Source organism: Bos indicus, chromosome 8 (assembly GCF_029378745.1).
Source record: "Bos indicus isolate NIAB-ARS_2022 breed Sahiwal x Tharparkar chromosome 8, NIAB-ARS_B.indTharparkar_mat_pri_1.0, whole genome shotgun sequence".
In the NCBI taxonomy this organism is placed as follows: domain Eukaryota; kingdom Metazoa; phylum Chordata; class Mammalia; order Artiodactyla; family Bovidae; genus Bos; species Bos indicus.
The window spans coordinates 73,763,061-73,783,179 of NC_091767.1; the positions used below are offsets into that span (position 1 = coordinate 73,763,061).

A 20,119-nucleotide genomic window follows, 5' to 3' on the forward strand; every position below is an offset into this window, starting at 1 on the left:
AAAGGCTGCTACTAATTGTTATGCCTGGTGAGCTACAGTCCATGAGGTCACATAGTCCACACGTCCATGAGGACATGACTAAACGACAGAACAGCAATTGTTATGCCAGGACAACAGCGTAAAGCAGACTGCCCAGGTACACCCCAGTATGTGTCACTCTTTGTCCAAGGGGCTTGCATGGAGTTCTCTTGTCCTCTGAATGCCTCTGAAGGGGAATGACCCACTGACTGCTCTCTGGACCCAGGCACCAACCTGCAAGGAATCGTAGCAGGGAGCTGCATGGTTCCATCCTTAGCACAAGATACAGTAGAAGAAGGTGAAATGATTTGGAAGGAACAGAAAAGGGATACTGTTTATTGGAGTCTGTGCCCCAGTGCGAACCCTGTACATAGCATTTCTTTCTTTCTTTTTTTTTTTTTTTTTAATTAAGCCTACAGCACCTGGTATTCCCAGGTGGTCTCCCATCCAAGTCCTAACCAAGCCCAACCCTGCTTAGCTTCCAAGATCAGACGAGATTGGGTGCGTTCAGGGTGGTATGGCCGTAGACTATACACAGCATTTCTAGTCCTTACATCGACCCTGAAGGTAGCTGGGCTTGTCTTCATGCTGTGGGGCTTCCCAGGTGGCTCAGTGGTAAGGATTTCGAATGCCAGTGCAGGACATGCAGGATATGCAGGTTCAATCCCTGGGTTGGGAAGATCCTCTGGAAGATGAAAGGGCAACCCACTCCAGTATTCCTGCCTGGGAAATCCCGTGGACAAAGGAGCCTGGTGGGCTACAGCCCATGGGGTCACAAAGAGTTGGATGCGACTGAGCATGCACATACACATCCTCATGCTGTAAATGAGGAATGGGAAGTCCAGAGAAGCCAGGTGACTTGCCTAAAGCCACGGAGCTTGCACGTGTTAGGGCTGGGCTCTTGGCACTCTCGGACCACAGAATAAAGAGCATTGCTTGCTTTTGAACAGTCAAAGAGCGTGCTGACGGGAATTCTCTGGAGGTCCAGTGGTTAGTGCATGTCACTTCAGTTGTGTCTGACTCTTTTTTGACCCCATGGACTGTAGCCTGCCAGTCAGGCTCCTCTGTCCACGGGATTCTCAAGGCAAGAATACTGGAGTGGGTTGCCATACCTTCCTCCAGGGGATCTTCCCAACTCAGGGATTGAACTGCATCTGTTATGTCTCCTGCGTTGGCACGTGGGTTCTTTACCACTAGCACCGCCTGGGAAGCTCCCAGTGGTTAGTACACTGCGCTTTCATTGTGGAGGGTGTGGGTTCAATCCCTAGTCAGTAAACTAAGATCCTGCAAGCTACACTGCATGGCTAAACCAGCAAATGAAAACAAACCAAAAATCTAGCCCCTCCCCCAAAGAGTGTGCTCACCAGTGCTGCTCTGTGCCCAGGATGCTTCACAAACATCCCGGATGCAGTGCCCACCTGCAGTTTGTGATGGGACCTTGGGCTGTCCAGTCCCTAAGAAACAGATCCTTCGACCCAGCTTTTATGTAGAAGTCATTTTTCTGTGATATGAAGGGGGAACTAGTGATCATCTAGGGACCGTCTGTCACTGAGCTGGAGGCTGCGTCCAGCAGGGGAAGATGCTCACCAAGATGGTGGTGTGCCGAGCATCTCTGGTCTCCCAACAGAAGCACAGGATGGATGCCTTAGATGTCCCCCTGCATCCCAGGAGGGATTTGGAGAGCAACCAGGAGGAGTGAGTCATGCTGTGCATTCATCAACTGAACTTAATCCCTCTTCTGGAGCCCAGGAACCCTTCTCTGTGCATAGCCAGATGGCGGCACGCAAGCCGCTTCAAAGGTCTCCTCACCCTTGCCTGGGCCCCATCTCTCCCCATTTCTCTGAATCATGTTGGCTCGGCCCCCACTTGCAAGGGTCATAAGGCTCAGCCCTTCACAAGTCTGGCTGGGGAACACCTCGGGCACATGGCATTTTTTGAGGAGGAGCAGGAACAGGGAAGATCAAACAGTTTCTCAGACTTGGGGTTGCTGCTCTCTGTATTATTTTTCCCTTATGGAGATCCTCTAAAGAGAAGCATGAGGTCTAATGGAAAGAATTTGAGGCCTCAACTTCTTGATGACACGTCTTCACAGAGCCAGGAATCAAGAGACCTTAATTCGGGTCTTGACCCTCTGCTTATTAGCTCAGGCAAGTTGCCCCATGTTTCTGTCTTGGTTTTGTCAGTTGTCAAAAGGGCCAGGATCAGCCTGTCTTGCCTAATAGGGTTGCTGTAAGGATTTTGTGAGATGGCGGGTGTGACACGGCTTAGGCAGGTTCTGTAGGAGGGGAGTAGGCCCTGCAGTCTAATTTTTAAGAATTTAATTTTATTTTGGCTACGCCAGATCTTCCTTGATGCATGTGGGATCTTTAATTGCAGTGTGCGTGATCTCGTTTCCTGACCAGGGATCGAACCTGTGCCCTCTGCGTTGAGAACTCAGAGTCTTAACCATTGGACCACCAAGGAAGTCCCTGCAGCCCAGTTTTGCTCCTGAGAGTCAAAACTTTTTTTAAGAACATTTATTTGGCTGCACTGGGTCTTTGCTGTAACATGCAGCATCTTTGTTGATCCATGTAAGATCTAGTATCCTGACCAGGGATTGAACCTAGGCCCCCTGTAATGGAAGCCCAGAGTCTTAGTCACTGGGCCACCAGGAAAGTCCAGTCAAAACCCTTTATCATGACACCTGGATCCTGAGATGTTTGAAGGGCTAACTTTGCTTTCTGGTGGCAATTGGCTTTAGCAGTTATTTCTCATTTCATTATACACCTCTCCTCTTACTCTTCTTTCACTGAGACTCAATTAAAATGGGCAGTGTAGCTCTGACATGACACTTCCTTGGGCATTACAGAGGTACCTCTTTACTGTCACCCAAATTTCTTTCCTGCCTGAAAGCATTCAGTTCTGTTTATTGGCAAGTTCTGCCACCCACTGCCATCTTCGTCAGGAGATGGAAGGCTCTCTCATCTGTATTTTCTGGGTCCTTCGTCTTGTGCAGACGGGCTTTTGTTCTGATAGAGTCAGGGGATCCAGAAGTCACATGCTATGAGACATTTCTGCCTTTCTGACATAAATCCTCTCTTTCCGCTGTCTCCTTGCCAGTTGAAGATGTCCTCTAGCGACTGATAGCTTTTCCATCCATGATTCTGCCAGAAAATGTTATTTTCCTGATTACCTTCCCTCTTCGTGGATTGGCTTGGCCCTGTCTTTTCCTCATTCTCTTTGTCTTTAAGGCAATTTGCAAAAAGACAGTCTATTTTTCTTGTTTCTTCTTAGGAATTGCATCAAGAGGAGATGTTCAGTAACTGGAGTCTCATCAGTTTAGGCTTCATTCACTTATTCTGTCCTTATTTATGTATAAATAAATGTATTGGCTTACACACACTATATTGGCTCTTTAAAAATATATAGAATTTATCATAAAATTCACTCTTTTAAAGTGTACAATTTTTTTTTTAGGGTATTCACAGAATTGTGCAAACATCACTCCTGTCTAATTTCAAAACATTCTTTATTGGTTGTTCTTTAGTTGCTCAGTCATGTCTGACTCTTTGTGACCCCACAGACTGTAACCCACCAGGCTCCTCTGTCAGTGGGATTTCCCAGGCAAGAATACTGGAGCGGGTTGCTATTTCCTTCTCCAGAGGATCTCCCTGACCCAGGGATTGAACCTGAGTCTCCTGAGTTGCAAGCAGATTCTTTACTACTGAGCCACCAGGGAAGCCCTTAGAACATTCTTACTATTCCCCAAAGAAGCTCCATATCAATTAGCAGTTACTTGTAATTTCCCAGACCATGGCAAAAACTAAAACAGAAAGTTCTCTGCTGATTTGCCTACTCTGGACATTTCATAGAAATGGAATCACACAATGTGTGGTCTTTTGTGTCTGGCTTCTTTCCCTTAGCATGATGTCTTCAAGACTGATGCGTGTTGTCGAATGCATTAGTACTTTATTCCTTCTTATGGACAAATAATATGTCGTAGAATATACTACATTTTGCTTATCCATTGATTAGTTGAAGGATTTAAGGCTGTTTCCACTTTTTGGCTTTTCTGTGAATACTATCGCTTGTAAGCAAGTTTTTATGTGGACATACATTTTCCTTTCCCTTGAGTATATATTCAGGAGCAGAATTGCTGGGTCACATGGTAATTCTGTCTTTAACTTTTTGAGGAACTGTCAAACTGTTTTCCCAAAGTGACATTTTGCATTTTGACCAACAGCGTCCCAGGGCCCCAATTTCTCCGTATCTTCACCAACACCTATTGCTTTCTTTTTAGGATTACAGCCATTCCTAGGGATGTGAGGTGGTATTTCATCATGGTTTTGACTCTAGGCTTTATTATAAAACCAGTCCACTTGTTCATGGACCTTTAGTCACACTTTTCTTGACCCATGATGTGAGAACTTGGTTTTGAGTATGTTTTCCTAATTCCGCATGGGGACATCAGATGTGAAAAGTATAAGGATGTTCCTAGAGATGAGAATGGAGAAGGCAATGACACCCCACTCCAGTACTCTTGCCTGGAAAATTCCATGGACGGAGGAGCCTGGTAGGCTGCAGTCCATGGGGTCGATAGAGTCGGACATGACTGAGTGACTTCACTTTCACTTTTCACTTTCATGCATTGGAGAAGAAAATGGCAACCCACTCCAGTGTTCTTGCCTGGAGAATCCCAGGGATGGGGGAGCCTGGTGGTCTGCCATCTATGGGGTCACCCAGAGTCGGACACAACTGAAGCGACTTAGCTGCAGCAGCAGCAGAAGAGATGAGAAAGAATAATTGAAATTAGGGATGTCCCAGATAAACAGGCTTCCCTGATGGCTCAGCAGGAGACGTGGATTGGATCCCTCGGTTGGGCAGATCTCCTGGAGGAGGCCATGGCAACCCACTCCAGTATTCTTGCCTGGTGAATCTCATGTACTGAAGAGCCTGGTGGGCTACAGTTCATGAGGTCGCAGAGTCGAACATGACTGAGCAGCTAAGCATGCATGCATGCAGAAAAACAGGGCTGTCTGTCCTCACCCCTGACAGTCCCAGAAATCCTCACTCTGGGGTTCACTGTCTCTGGCTGGCTGGACACTTTCTTTCCTTTCAGACCCCTCTCTGCCCCTCCAGATGCACTGCTGTGTCACCATGGGTCCCAGAGTGGGTCCTGTTTTGTTGTCTTTTATGAGTACCCTTTATTCTGCTTGGGCTTCCCTGATAGCTCAGTCAGTGAAGAATCTCACTGCAGTACATGAGATCCGGATTTGATCACTGGTTCGGGAAGATTCTCTGGAGAAGAAAATGGCAAACCACTCCAGTGTCCTTGCCTGGAAAATCCCTTGGACAGAGGATCCTGGTGGGTTGCAGTCCCTGGGTTGCAAAGAGTCGGACACGACTGAATGATTTCACAGTGTTTATTCTGCTTTATGGTGGGGTGGGCAGGTAAGAGGTCTTGTGCCAGGGAGGTAACTTGGCTGAGGCCTTGTGGCCTCTTTGTTCCAGTGTCCTTTTCTCTGATACCTTCTGTAGACTGCCAGGCCAGGGCAGTCTCTGCTGAGGACCGGAGATCTCCCAGGCTAGTCTGTGCCTGCCTCAGATGGACATCTCCCCTTTCCATAGGCCAGGATAATAAAACTAATCACATCCTGTATCTGTTGCTTACAGTCTTTACTCAGGGTTGCTTTCTGCCTCTGTAAGATCAATTGTTGTTATTCAGTCACTTGGTCATGTCTGACTCTTTGCAACCCCACGGACCGCAGCGTGCAAGACTTCCCTGTCCTTCACTATCTCCTGGAGTTTGCTCAAACTTATGTCCATTGAGTCGGTAATGACATCCAACTATCTCATCCTCTGTTGTCCCCTTCTACTGCCTTCTATCCTTCCCAGCATCAGGATTTTTTCTAATGAGTCAGCTCTTCACATCAGGTGGCCAAATTATTGGAGCTTCAGCTTCAGCATCAGTCCTTCCAATGAATGTTCAGGACTGATTTCCTTTAGGATTGACTGGTTTGATCAAGAGGGTGGGAAATAACCCCCACTTCTTCTGAGGAAATTGCAGAATAGAGAGGTTAAGTGACTTGCCCAAATTCACCCAACTAATATGAGGCTAAATGACAATTCAGACCCTGGTCATCTGGATCTCTGGTCAGTGCCTGTCCTGCTTGGCATGTTGCTGTGGTCATCAGGTGTGATGCATGGTTTCAGTGCATGCACTGGATCTCAGATGACTCCATCATCGCTTTCTGGATGCTTCTGATGTCATAGTGATAAACATCTCATAAAACTGTGAACTGAGGACGGTGCTGGGTGGCTGGGGCTGCATTGATGTGGGTGGAGGGAGAGATAACAGCCCGGAAGGATGTGGTCCTTCCCAGTGCCATTTCAGTATTACTCTGTATAATCTCTGTGGTTTCCTCCACTATGAAACCCTGTTCATTCATCCATCAAGTCATTCACACAGTCATGGTCTTTATTAGGCCACTTGGTAGGTTCTGGTCTCGCCATTAAGACTGCAGATATGGGCTCTATTCTGTTCTCTTGCTGCTTACTGGGGAGACCCACAAAGAAAGGATTACAATAAAATGTGATCATTTTAATTTTTAAAATAAAAAAAATTTTTTTTTGGCTGTACTACATGGCTTATGGGATCTTAACTCCCTAACCAGGGATCAAACCTGTGACCTCAGCAATGAAAGTGTGGAGTCTTAACCACTGGACTTCCGGGGAATTCCCAAAATGTGATCATTTTTAGACGAAGGTTCAGGGGCAACAGAGAAGAAGAAATCTTTAAAATGGGCCAGAGATGGTTATGAAAAGACTTCCCCAGATAGGTCCAAGACTTGGATGAAGGCTCTGAAGGCTGGCCAGGATTCTGTCCTGGAGTCTGATTGTAGGGTGGGCATTAGGAGGAGGTGTCCAATTAAAAGAGAGACATGGGTGAGTGGATTGAGGCATGTGGAGTTTGGTAAATAATAGTGTGGAATGCTTTAGAATTTACAAGTGTATCAGTTTTGTTGGGTATATATATATTACCCTGTTGAGTAAGTACCCCCTTACTCAACAGGGTAATATATATCACTGTTATTTAACATTGTCCTGGAAGTCTTAGTCAATATAATGTGACAGGAAAAATAAGAAGTAACACTGTTGGAAAGCAAAAACCAAATGATTGGTATTTGTTAGGTGGTTTGCCTTAAATACTCAAAGGAATTAACTGAAGAAGATAATTGTCTCTAAGAAAAAGGTTTATTAATAAATGACTGAGGATAGAAATATACTATTAAAAATGAATAGCTTTGCCATATGCCAGAAAGAACCAATTGGAAAATATAATTTAAAAATCCCATTCATAATAGCAACACAAAATATAAAGTAACCAAGAATTACGAGAATACATTTGTATGTTTTGGACCCAAGAAAAGACTTTAATCAATTAAAAAAGTGCTACGTTAATGAATAGAAAGACCTAATAATCTGAAGAAGCAGATTATTTAGAGATTAATTATAAATTCAATGTGATTCCAACCAAAACTTTAAAAAGTGTTGTTTTTTTTCTGTTTTTGGACACCTGACAGAATCTGAAGTTCTGGTGGAAGAATCAATAGGTAATAAGAACTAAGAGAAATTTGTAAAAAGCATAATGAAGAAAAGGATGAGACTGCTAGATATTTTAAAAATATAATAATTTAGGTGGCATGGTACTAGCTCCAGAAGAGGCACATACATCAATAGGAAAAAATAGAAAATCCGTACGTGCCAACTGTATTTAAGTATTTGGTGTATGAAAAAAACAACACTTGTAACTCATAGTGGAATCATAACATAGATACAGTATTATGCTGAGATAGTTAACTATTTGAAAAACAAAGAAAAGTAAACTCCTTACCTCAAATCATATGCCAAAATATCTTCCAAATGGGTTAAGGTTAAATTTCAACAACAAAGTCAAAAGAGAACCAGAAAAAAAATATAATCAAAGGGTCATAGAAGGTAGTTCATCAAAGGTGGAAATCAGAAAAGATGGTGACAGTGGACTGCATAGAAATTAAAACCCCCGTCACAGTAAAATAATTGAAAGAAAAACAAGGAGTAGGAAATTTTATTTGCAATATACGACATAGAGTTGATAATATTTAAAATATGAAGTCATAACACTGTAATGAAAGATGCTTTAATAGTGAAGGTAAAGGGTACGAACAAGGTATTCACAAAACAAAAATAAGTCTACTATTAAACTTAAGCAGAAATATTCATCTGTATGAGTAATGAAAGAAATACAAGTTACCTTAGCAACGAGCTAAGTTTTTGTCTACTGAATTTTCAGATGTGTCACCCAGTGTTTCTGTGAAATGGGCCTCATAGACGGCTGATAGGTGTTTCCATTGGGATGACCTTTGTGGGGGGCAGTAAGACACTAGTTAGCAGGAACTTTAAAACTATAGTAGCATCGACACATACACTCTACCATGCATAAAGTAAACAGCTAATGAGAAGCTGCTGTATAGCACAGGGAACTCAGCTTGGTGATCTGTGATGACCTAGATGGGAGGCATCAGAGAAGGCAATGGCACCCCACTCCAGTACTCTTGCCTGGAAAATCCCATGGACGGAGGGGCCTGGTGGGCTGCAGTCCATGGGGTCGCAAGGAGTCGGACACAACTGAGCGACTTTACTTTCACTTTTCACTTTCATGCATTGGAGAAGGTAATGGCAACCCACTCCAGTGTTCTTGCCTGGAGAATCCCAGGGACGGGGGAGCCTGGTGGTCTGCCGTCTATGGGGTTGCACAGAGTCAGACACGACTGAAGCGACTTAGCATGCAGCAGCAGATGGGAGGCATGGGGGTGGGTGGGGAAGAGGCTCAAGAGGGAGGGAATATTTGTATATATATAGCTGATTCACATGGTTATAAAACAGTTATGCTCAATTAAAAAATAAGTTTAAAAAAGAAAAAGTTTATGAAGAAAAAATATTCTTACCTCTTGATCCAGGATAATCTATGTGCAAATATTTAGTTGTAAGGATGTTCACTGCAATTGTGAGAAAAAGTTAGAAACAACCTAAGTGGCCAAAATAAGTGATTGATTAAGTAAATTATGGCCACTTCTAGAAGAAAATGGTATGGAGTCATAAAAAAGCATTGTAGAAAATATTTATTAATATGAATATGTTCACAGTGTATTGATGGAAAAAAGCAGGGCTTGATCACGTGTCCAATTTGATTTTACATTTTTTTAGAGAAAAGCTTTATTGAAGTGTAATTTAAACTATAACACTATACTATTTTCATAAAGAATATATATGTATGTATAGTGGGTAGGAAAAAAGATTGCACAGGCATACATCAGCATATTAATAGTGATTTTCTTTGAATGATGGAATAATAAAATTTTTCCTTCAATTTTTTGGCGTGTAAGTGCTTTCACACTTAAAGGAATTTTATAACAAGCAAATTCCTTTGAAGTTATCATTTTCATCTGGGTTGCTGTCTCTTACCCTTGTCATTCCTGGGAAGGAAGAAAATATAATGTGAGGAAGGGCTTAAATTTATGTATAGTCATGTAGGGGTGTTTGTGTAGTGCGTAAACTCTCCGCCATCCACACAGTTATAAAGTGTCCTGGAAGCTCCCTGAACAGCTGGGTCCCTTATCCAGCTTAGATCTTGTTGTCCAGATAAACTGGCTGCTAGTCAGAGTCTTCTTAATCAACAAGAGGAAAAAAGACCCATTGAACTGCCAGCCCTCAGCCTGAGATGGGCAGCACATCATGGTACAAGGGCCGTGGTTCAGGCTGCAGAGATGTTATGCTATGTTTTTGAATCCAGTCCAGATTCCTAGGAGGAAAACACCCGTCAATTATGCTGGCTCTAGATAGATCCCAGTCAACACATGACATCACCAACTCTTCCTTCTCTGGCCGCCTTTATTTGGAGGGGATGCAAAGGGAATTGTGCAACTTTGGAATAAACAGAATAGAGCACGGATCCCCTGTGCTTTTGTTTCTGGGTTGAACTCCAGCCTGGTTGCCACTGTTTTCTTTATTATACACAGCGAGTCTGTCACAGCAGCTTTGTACAAGTGTGTTAGTTGCTTAGTCGTGTCTGACTCTCTGCGACCCCATGGACTGTAGCTCACCACGCTCCTCTGTCCATGGGATTCTCCGGGGAAGAATACTGGAGTGGGTTGCCATGCCCTTCTTTGTACAAGCTTTGTACAAGGGAGGAATTGTTCGGTTGCTAATTACAGCCCTGTGTTTACAACAGTTCTTGTTTGAACTAGGTGCTCTTGTCCTTATTATGGTATTTGGTGGGTGTCCACATGTGATGTCCTGAATTACAGTAAGTGTGACCCTCACTCTACTGTGGCCTGTATTTTCAGAGAAAGATGACTGTCACTAGATCCTAGGGTGTGTTTAATTATCTCCTTTGATACTGTAAATGTGACCCTGTTTGATGAAGGGGCTTGCTATCCTTTCCTGTTATTGACAGTGACCTTGGGCCAGAGCGTTTCAATATAGCTCTTCACATTACGTATGTCAGTCTGTGTGTTTCATTAGGAAGCTGTAAATCCTTGAGTTTCTGGTCAGGTTCCCTTCCCCACAAGGATCCAGCAGGAAGGAAAACAGACAGATGCAATCTTTGCACGTGAAAGCCTTGTGGTGTGACTTTTATTTTTTCGTGATGTTCCGCACAGCCCTGTAATCTCTTATTTTTGGCAGGCCGGTCCCGAATCTGTGGTCGCGTAGTCCCAGGCAACCAAAGGCTGAGACAAACAGAGGAAGTGTCATTACTCACATGTTTCCCCCGCCACCTCATCTTGTCCCGACACGGCCAGTGGCTGCCCCCTCTTTGAGGTGGAGCTCCTCAGAGCTGAGTCTGACCCAGCCCCACACGGGGTCCCTTTCAGTTGTCTCCCCGCAAGCCCCTAGGGTCCCCGTCCCTCATTAGTTTCCTGCATGCTTTTCATCATTTGTTTGTAGTCTGGAATTTATTTATGGCAGACTTTGTGGTGAAAACTGGGAAGTCTCTTCGCAGGGCAAGAATAGAGAACACAGATGTAGAGAACAGACTTTTGGACACAGCAGGGGATGGAGAGGGTGGGACGAATTGAGAGAGAAGCGTTGAAATATAGACACTGCTCTATGTAAAATAGCTAGCTAGTGGGAAGCTGCTGTATAACACAGGGAGCTCAGCCCGGTGCTCTGTGATGACCTAGACGGGTGGAGGATGGTGATGGGAGGTAGGATCAAGAGGAAGTGGACGTACGTATACTTAATGGCTGATTCACTTTGATGTATGGCAGAAACCAAACAACATTGTAAAGCAATTATCCTCCAATTAAAAGTAAAAAAAAAGCAACTGGGAAGTCTCTTCCATTTTCTTAAAGCAGCCTGGAGGCCACAGGAAGTAGAATAGGGAGCTCACCTCCTACCCTTCTCCCTCCATCACAGGCCTGTAGGCACACACACACATATGTGCACACACACACACAAGCAGGCACACATGCATAGGTGCACACATGCACATACACAAGCAGGCATACACACATGTGTGCACACACACGCACATGCATACGCGAATATACACACACTCATGCACACACATACCTTCTGGTCGTCATCCTGGTACCCGGGGCCTTGTGTCTGGTAAAGGATGCTGATGGAAGGGGAGGGTCTGCTCAGGAAATCTGCAGATCCTGGGGCTGCCAGTGCTTCCAGCATTTAGGAAACTCACCTCCTTCTCCTCCCTGCCTGGAGAGCGAAAGGGGAAAACCAGGTCATCCATTGCAGCCTGGAGTTACCGTATCCCTGGGTGGGCGGGTGAGAGCTTGAAAATGTAAACAGTCTCAATATTCTGAAAGCCTGCTGGAGATTCACACTGCAGTGATGTTTCCACGGTAAGGTCAGGTTTCCTTGCTTGTGATTGGAATTACGTGGACTTTTTTCATGATGATTAGTTTGTGTTCTCTGCTCTGCTTGGCCAATTCTTCATAATCCAAATAGATGCATTTCCTCAGGCTTAAGACATTCCATTGGACAGGAAGATTGTTTCCATCATGGTATCCTGAGGTCAGAAAGAGGGTGGGGAGGGTGGTTCCCTGGTTGGGGGTGGGGTTGGTGAAAAGTCTATATTTATGCCTGTTGACAGAGGGTCTCTATGAGCCTTCCTGCTTTAGCATTCACTGTCTTTTATTTTATGACCCGTGCCTACTTGCTGTGTAAACAGGACAGATTTGTTTTGCTTGTTTTTGTCTTACTCAGTTTTATGCTGGAGACTGTTTGGCTGGATGAATACCTCAAAGTCCTAGGTCTCTCTCCTGGCACTGGGAGCCTCTGGCCTTCTCCTCTCAATAATGTCTTTATCTGCTCCCTTCCTACATTGTTACCCCTCATGGGTCCTCCACCTGAGCCTGTAACCACCCCCTGCACCCCCGCCCTGAGCCCTGTCCCTGCCACCCAGCCCGCAGCAGCGCTGGAGGGTTCTGTGCCTCCAGTGCCCAAGCCCCGACCCCTTCATATTCTGTGTCAAAGCCCAATTGAACACGTGGGGAAGACTGACTTCATGTTAGGTCAAGCAGTCTTAGAGGCTCAAGACATTCCTATTTTACTTTCAATTTATTTTGCAAATGGTTGTGTAAGACCTACTCTGCCAGACATTGGGATAAGCCCTTTATAAACACCAGTTCCTAACAACCCTGCAAGGGGATGCTGTTACCCCCATTTAACAGATAGGAAAACTGAGGCCTAGAGAAGGTGAAGGATTCAGAGTTGTATAGCTAGTGGATGGCAGAGCTGGGTGCAAGCTCAGGCTGCCAACTGGTGCTCTAACTTAAAAAATATATTATTTTAGATTAATTTTTAATCTAAAATTAATTTTTGGCTGTAAAATTAATTTTTACTGGAATTTCTCTAGTTGCAGTGCGTGGGCTTCTCATCACGGTGGCTTTTTTTGTTGCGGAGCATGGGCTTTAGAGCACAGGCTCAGTAGTTGTGGTGTGAGCGCTTAGTTGCCCTGCAGCATGTGGGATCTTCCCGGACCAGGGATCGAACCCATGTCCCTTGCATTGACAGGCAGACTCCCAACCACTGGAGTTCCGGCGAGTCCCTACTCTAACATTCACAAACACTAGCATATTTGATGGGTGGAGTTGAAGCCCCGTTGTCTGATCAGGGCATTTGAGAGTCAGCCAGCTCGCAGGCCTGTGCAGTCCCTGTACGTGAGGATCCTCAGGACTTCAGATGGCTTAGAGGAATTCCAGGATCCAAACATGAGCCTGAGGCACACTCTGTGTTTCTCCCACCACCGATGCATGGATGTGAGGGGCCGTAAAGTTGGCTTTTCTCCAGACGGAGACTCAGCATGCCTGTCTAATTACAGGAAACAGGGCCCTCTCCACAGTTAGTCAATGATTTCAACATCTCTTGGAGAAATTCTGCATGAACCTGGAGTTGGAGGCTTTGCTTTCTAACGAGTTTGGCTGGAATGCTCACCTCTGGCTTCCCTTGCCTGCTCCCCCCGGGCCATGGTTTCATCATGCTGCTTTGCAGCGGGCACTTCCTATTCAGCGTCTTATCTATCTTTAAGCGTTCATGGAGCTGAGAGAAAGCACAGCTGTGCTCTGTGCACTTGGGGCCCAAGTGCCTGGGCTGCTGCCTTGGCTTGTTGGCCTCACAAGGCGGCCTTGAGGGGATCAGCTTATGACTCAGATGGACAAAGCTAAGAGAAGGTATGAGGGGACTGGAGAACTAAGATGGCGGCTGTCACCATTTCATCATATTCTGGCTAAATTGTCAGTAACCTCTTTGTCCAGCTGGTTGATTTGCTCTCTTATGTATTGCTTCGTCCCCTACTTGGGTCTTGGAAGGTGGCCATTGATCTAAAACAGAGACGGCTTAGAATAGTGAAAAGAGCTTTGTTTTTATTCCCTTAAATAGCAGGCAAATAAAGTGAAAATAGCAGCGCTGGCTGGGGTGACATCCTGATGCGTAGCTAGAGGCGGTATGGAGTGATGATGCTCTGGAATGCAGCGTATTCATCTGCATTAAGAACTGTAACTCACCCAGTAAGCTCACTCGATGCTAGATCCCTCTCCAGAGAAAACCATTTAAAGTAAGGGGAAAATGGGAATTCCCTGGCTGTCCAGGGGTTGAACTTAGGGCTTTCACTGCTGGTGTCTGAGTTTGATTCCTTGTAGGGGAACCAAGATCCCACAAGCTATGTGGAGTGGCTGAAAAAAAAAAAGGAAGGGGGAGTTATTTGCATGAACATGTCCATAGGAACCTTGTGTATAATAGAGGAAAAGTGGAAACAGTCTCTAGGTTCAACACAGGGGAATGGTGAAGAAAGTCACAATAGATTCTTCAAAGAATAATTCTCATAAAAAATGGAATTGTGAAGACTCTAAGACAACGTGGTATTAAGAAAAAAGCCACAGTTAAGTGAATGCGCCCTGTGATTATACCTACGTAAAACAGATACACATGAAAATTGTATAAATATTAAATTACGTTGAATTTGTTCATAGTGCTTTTTAGGTCTACTGTATCCTTCTACTTTTCTGTATATTCATTCTATTAATTTTTGAGAGTTTGATATTGAAACTCCAATTAAAAAATCTTAATTTATCTACTTAAAAAATAATTGTAATATAGAGTGGAACTATATGTAGTTTTGTTCTGTATTTTCCAAGTGTCCTGTAAAAGTGTTGCATAATTTAAAAAATAAAAAAGAAAGAGAAAAAAACAAAAAAGAAACCATATATACGTGCCAGATCTGGAAGATGATCTAGAAACTGGAAGATGATCTAGAAAAAAGATGAATAGTTATGATTAGGATGGTGGGATTATAGGTAATATTTTCTCCTGTTAATAAGAAAAGTAAAGGAAACAGTACAGATTTTGGATTCAGACCTGGGATTAGTTCTGGTTTTGCTATATTTCGTTATGTGTCTCTAGTGACTCTTGAAACTTCCTGGGACTCAGATTCCTTATCAGTAAAAAGCTAGAACCATTTCCAAGGGTCTCTGGATCTGAGCCTGATTGTAGCCACTAATGGTCTCTTCAAGTGGAGTCTGCAGGACTGCTTATGTCAATAAACAATTTGTGAAAAAAAGCAAACAACAACTTGTGGGCAGTTAGTGCCATCATTGTGCACAAACTATGAAGTCCCTTAAGCACTCTTGGTGGCTCCGGATCTGCTGTCACCATTCACGGCTTGATGACGCTTTTCCTGAAGGTGCGACTATGCACATCTACCTCAAGTGAGCAGAGAGCAAACTCTTAAATCCATGGAGGCTGGTTTTGAAGCTCTTTCTGGTGAAGCAGGTGATTTCCTTCCCTCCCCATGCCGACCAGTTGCCTCTGGTGGGCCCCTTCCTGGAAGGTTGACCCCATGTTGCCTGCAGATGGGCTCTCAGACTCTCCATGTCTGCTTTTGATGAGTTAAGGAGAGGATTTCTGTGCATCATTTGGTTTGTAAATCCTCTTCAAGGATTTACACATTATAAATGGCCCTTCATTGCCACACAAAGATTGCGTTAGCTCTGCCTTTGATCATGCATGCAAGGAGGCCGTGTGCAAAGTATACCCAGGCCTCAAAGAGAAAGGTTTTATGAGGTGCTGACATATTGACAAGCTCTTACCTGGTGCCCCAAATTGAATTTCAGTGACTCAGGTTGGCAGTATCCCCTCTGTCCGCTAGGTTAAGCTCATAGCTGCCTGCTTAAGTGAACCTGCATATGTTTTCGATGATGGAAGGGGGTTTAGGTTTGAAAAGTTGAGGTGTGTGTTATTGATAGATATGCCAAAAAGGTGGTGGTTTGTTGTGGCTGTTGAACAAGGCAGGTTGGGAGTTGAACTCTGAGACAGTGTCTGCAGAATTGCAGACTGTAGCCTCCAGTTGCCTTGTCTGTGATGTGAGCATGGTGAAACTGCCCTGTCCGCCTGATTTGAGCATCACCTGATAAGGCACACCATAGCACTTTGTGGACTACTTGCTATAGAGCTGTACCAAGGTGAGGTTGATATTGTTGCTGTGAAACAAACATTGGCATGACATTATAAAATGATTTAATGGTCCTATTCCTATTTTTAAAAATTTCTGTAGGTAAGAGTAGATATGTTTTCATCAAGTGGGGAGCTTTGGTTATGCCTTGTGCTAAATTGTGAAAATGGATTGAAAAGCCAAGAGGCCTTTCCAGGATCATCGTTAAAATAAGAACTAATGCTGGGTTTGGAATCTGGGTCTTCTCTCTGCCCTGCTCCCCACCTCTCCTTTCCCACCCTCTGTCTCTAACTCTGATTCCTGGGCTCTCCAGGTTGCCTTCCAGCAGCCTGGAAGGAATGGGCAACCTCCTTCCAGCAGGCCCAGGCCACAGGAAGGGAAGTCTGGGGGGCAGAGGGCATGGGCTGCAGGTGTGGGGAGCTCCAGGTGCCCACCTGCAGCTTCTGGATGCACAGATGCCTGTGGGCAGCAGGATCTACCCTTGATAGGTCCTGTAGCCTTGGGGTCCCACCTGCTTCCAGCTGCTTGGCATAGGGATTTGCCTGAGACTGAAGAGGGCACATGTCCCCAGATCCATCCCCCAGTGAGTACTGAGTCTGAGGTCAAGGATGAGTCAAGACACAGGAGACTACTCTGTCTGGGAGATGGGGTATTGGTGCTTTGGGGAGTCACACCAAGATGGTATGGGCAGCGCTGGGATGAACCTGGGGTGAGTTCAAGCAGGGGGGAGGCAATGATGCAGTGGGCCGAGAGTGAAGGGGGCCGGAAACATGGGGTGTTGACAGCGCTCACCCCTTTCCAGCTTGGCAGGAAAGGCAGGGCAGGAAGTGAGCAGCAGCCTGAGGATGGAGCAGTGTCATTCTTATGCGTGCCTTTTAGTATATTGGGTTGGCCCAAAAGTTCATTTGAGTTTTTCCATACATCTGTGGAAAAACTTGAACAAAGCTTTTGGCCAACCCAGTATTTTTTTCCCCAAATAATACTAAAATAGTATTTTAGGAGCAGAGTTTGTTTGCTCCATAGCTGGCACTCATCAGATCAATGAAGAGGCTGTTTGTTTGTTTTATAAACGTGTTTTGCTGACTCCTGCCATGGCCTTTATTCCCACCAGGTCTCTAGCTTAATGATTGTAGCAGTGATCACTGGACACTGAATGGTTTCTTATGGTTCCACATGGCTGATATGAACATGTGTGCTCAGTTGCTCAGTTGTGTCTGACTCTGTGACCCCATGGACCCTCCCGGCTCCTCTGTCCATGGAATTTCCGAGGCAAGAATGCTGGATCGAGTTGCCATTTCCTCCTCCAGGGGATCCTTCCGACCCAGGGATCAAACCCTCATCTTCTGTGGCTCTTGCATTGCAGCAGATTCTTTACCCACTGAGCCACTGGGGAACACTCGCTTAGTTTTAAAAACAAGATAATGTTAAAGGAAGCTCGGGAAAGAGAGAAATAAGAGGATGACCCTGGTGCCTCAAGGTTTGAGCAGTTGGTATGCCTGCGATTGTTCTAGATAGTTCTAGCTTTTAGGAAAATGCTTCCTTGCATGGCAGGAGAAGCAGTATATTTGCACAAGGTGAGTAGTTAGCCCTGGAAGCATGTGGTTTAGAGGCATTTTAATATTTCACAAAGGGATTTACGAGGGAGTTTTCCTTATGAAGTATTGTATTAATAACTCTGTCTTCCCTGCTGGTCTTTTTGAGCATGCTTGTGTAGCGGGCACTCTTCAGAGCAGTTTCGGTATTGACTCATTTTCACCTCACTAGAAGCCTGTGGGTTAGGTACTAGTATCAATCCCATTTTACAGATGAGGAATGTCAAGTCCCCAGAGGTTGACCGTCTCACCCATAGTCACGTGATGAAGAGATGGCAGAACAGGCCAGGAACTCAGTCATCTGATCTCACCTCTCCTCTCCAGCATCTCCTAATTCCCCGGCCCAGGTGCTTTCTCTTCCCTTTCTGCCTCTTTTGAAGACAAAAACCATGTTATCCTAACTGGCAGCCTGGACTCCCCAAAGGCTCTTATCTCTCCAGCAACAAAAGCCACACTCTGCTGAATAGGTCACCCAGCCTTTGGCTGGGGAGATGCCGGCCCGGCAACTCCAGAGATAAGCCAGTGGTGGTTGTGCTGTCATCTCCCTGGTGGTTTGCTTTTAATTCAGGTCCATTAATGTATCTCAGATGGAAACGGGAGAGGCCAACACGCACACAGCTAAGCTCAGGGCCTGGAGAAGGAGGCCCAGTGCTGATTCTGGAATGGGGGGCTGGAGAGGGGCAATTCTGATAGGGTAAAGGCCCCAGGGAGCATGGGCGGTGTGTGTACTGACTACAGGAGATTCTAGACCTGCCGCTACAGGGGTCTGTGTTTGAGGCTCCAGAGAGGCAGGGGGAGAGCCTTTGGTGGGACCTGGCAGGACTGAATCCCCACACCCATCTTCCTCCTGTTCCATCTGCTTATCTTCCCAGCAGGCTTGGAATATGGTTCCTATTCAGCCCCCTCAATTCCAGGACAAGGACTGCGGGGGTGACTTTTTTTGGCATCTCTCTATGTTCTAAATATGAAGAACTGATTAGAAACACAAACCGCTGGCCTTTTAAAAATCTGGGGTCTTAGATTATGTCAGGGCTGACTTCCCAAGTGTGATGTTGTATGCACTTTAGCAAGATATTACCCTTGTGGAGGGGATATCAGACTGGGTGGAGGGTCTGAGGCTCTCTCTGTATCATTTCTTACAACTACATGTGAATCTTTAATTACCACGATGGTGTGCTTAGTCACTCAGTTGTGTCTGACTCTTTGTGACCCCATGGACTGTAGCCCGCCAGGCTCCTCTGTCAATGGGATTCTCCAGACAAGAATACTGGAGTGGGTTGCCATTTCCTCCAGGGGATCTTCCTGACCCAGGGATTGAACCTGTATCTCCTGTGTCTCCTGCACTGCAGGTGGATTCTTTACCTGCTGGGCCATCTAGTCTGCCACAAATATCATTGTTGTTTAGTTGCTAAGTCCTGTCCAACTCTTTGCAGCCCCATGGACTTTAGATAGGGTCTTTTAAATACTGCAAACTCCAAAAAGGCCCTAGATTTGAATTTTCCAGGAGCAGCAATATATTTATATGGCGTTAACACTTTGCTGATATCCAGAACATATAACAATAGGATACCAAAACCACTCAAGGCAGTAAAAAGCAATGAAGTGCTGATACACGCTATAATGGATGAACCATGAAAAAAACACCATGCTAATTGCAAGAAACCAGACACAAAAGACCATATGCTGTATGATTCTTTTTTTATATGAAATATCCAGAATAGGCAAATCCATAGAGACAGAAAGCAAATTAATGGTCTCTTAGGGCTGGGAGTTGCAGAGATGGGGGTGCTGGGGAGGGGCTGCTGAAGAGTATGGGGTTTCTTTTTTTGGATGATGTTCTACAATTAGATTGTGGTGATGGTTGTAGAATTCTGTGACGAGACTAAAAACCATTGAACTGAACAGTTTAAATGTGCAAATTGGCTGGTATGTGGATTATATTGCAATAAAGCTGTTAAAAAAATGTAACGTCCTTTGACAGTTTTAAGAGAAATAATAAAAGTCCTTGGGAAATTGCTGGTGTCCTCTAGATGCAAGCACTTCCAGACACTGGTTGGAACACCTCAATTCAGGCCACGGTCTTGGGGCATGTTTTGGCTCCCTCATAAACCAGATTCACAGGCCTCGCACTGAAACCACAGTGGTGTTTCTGATGCTCCTCCTGAGGGTATGAAAACCCAGTGCATGCCAGACATTTTGCCAGGTGCTTTCACGTGCTTTCTTTTTGTAAAAATTAATTTTATTTACTTATTTTTAGCTGTGCTGGGTCTTCGTTGCTGCATGGGCTTTTCTCTAGTTGCAGCGAGCAGGGGATACTCTCTAGTAACCGTGTGTGGGCTTCTGATTGTGGTGGCTTTTCTTGTTGTGGAGCACACACTCTGGGGCACATGGGCTTCAGTGTTGCAGCTCTGGGGTTCTGGAGCCCAGGCTCAATAGTTGTGGTGAACTGGGCGTAGTTGCTCCGCAGTACGGGGATCTTCCGAGACCAGAGATCGAACCTGGGTCTCTTACGTTGGCAGGC

The 20,119-nt window shown here is 45.1% G+C and overlaps 1 protein-coding gene and 1 non-coding gene across 4 annotated transcripts in view; one reads left to right on the forward strand and one right to left on the reverse strand.

Moving 5' to 3' along the window:
• Nucleotides 1–20,119, forward strand: part of DPYSL2 (dihydropyrimidinase like 2) — a 118,587-nt gene that overhangs the window by 58,194 nt on the left and 40,274 nt on the right. The window lies entirely within an intron of this gene.
• Nucleotides 429–547, reverse strand: LOC139184682 (5S ribosomal RNA). Its single transcript, XR_011568255.1, has one exon. It is a non-coding gene; the product is annotated as a 5S ribosomal RNA (ribosomal RNA).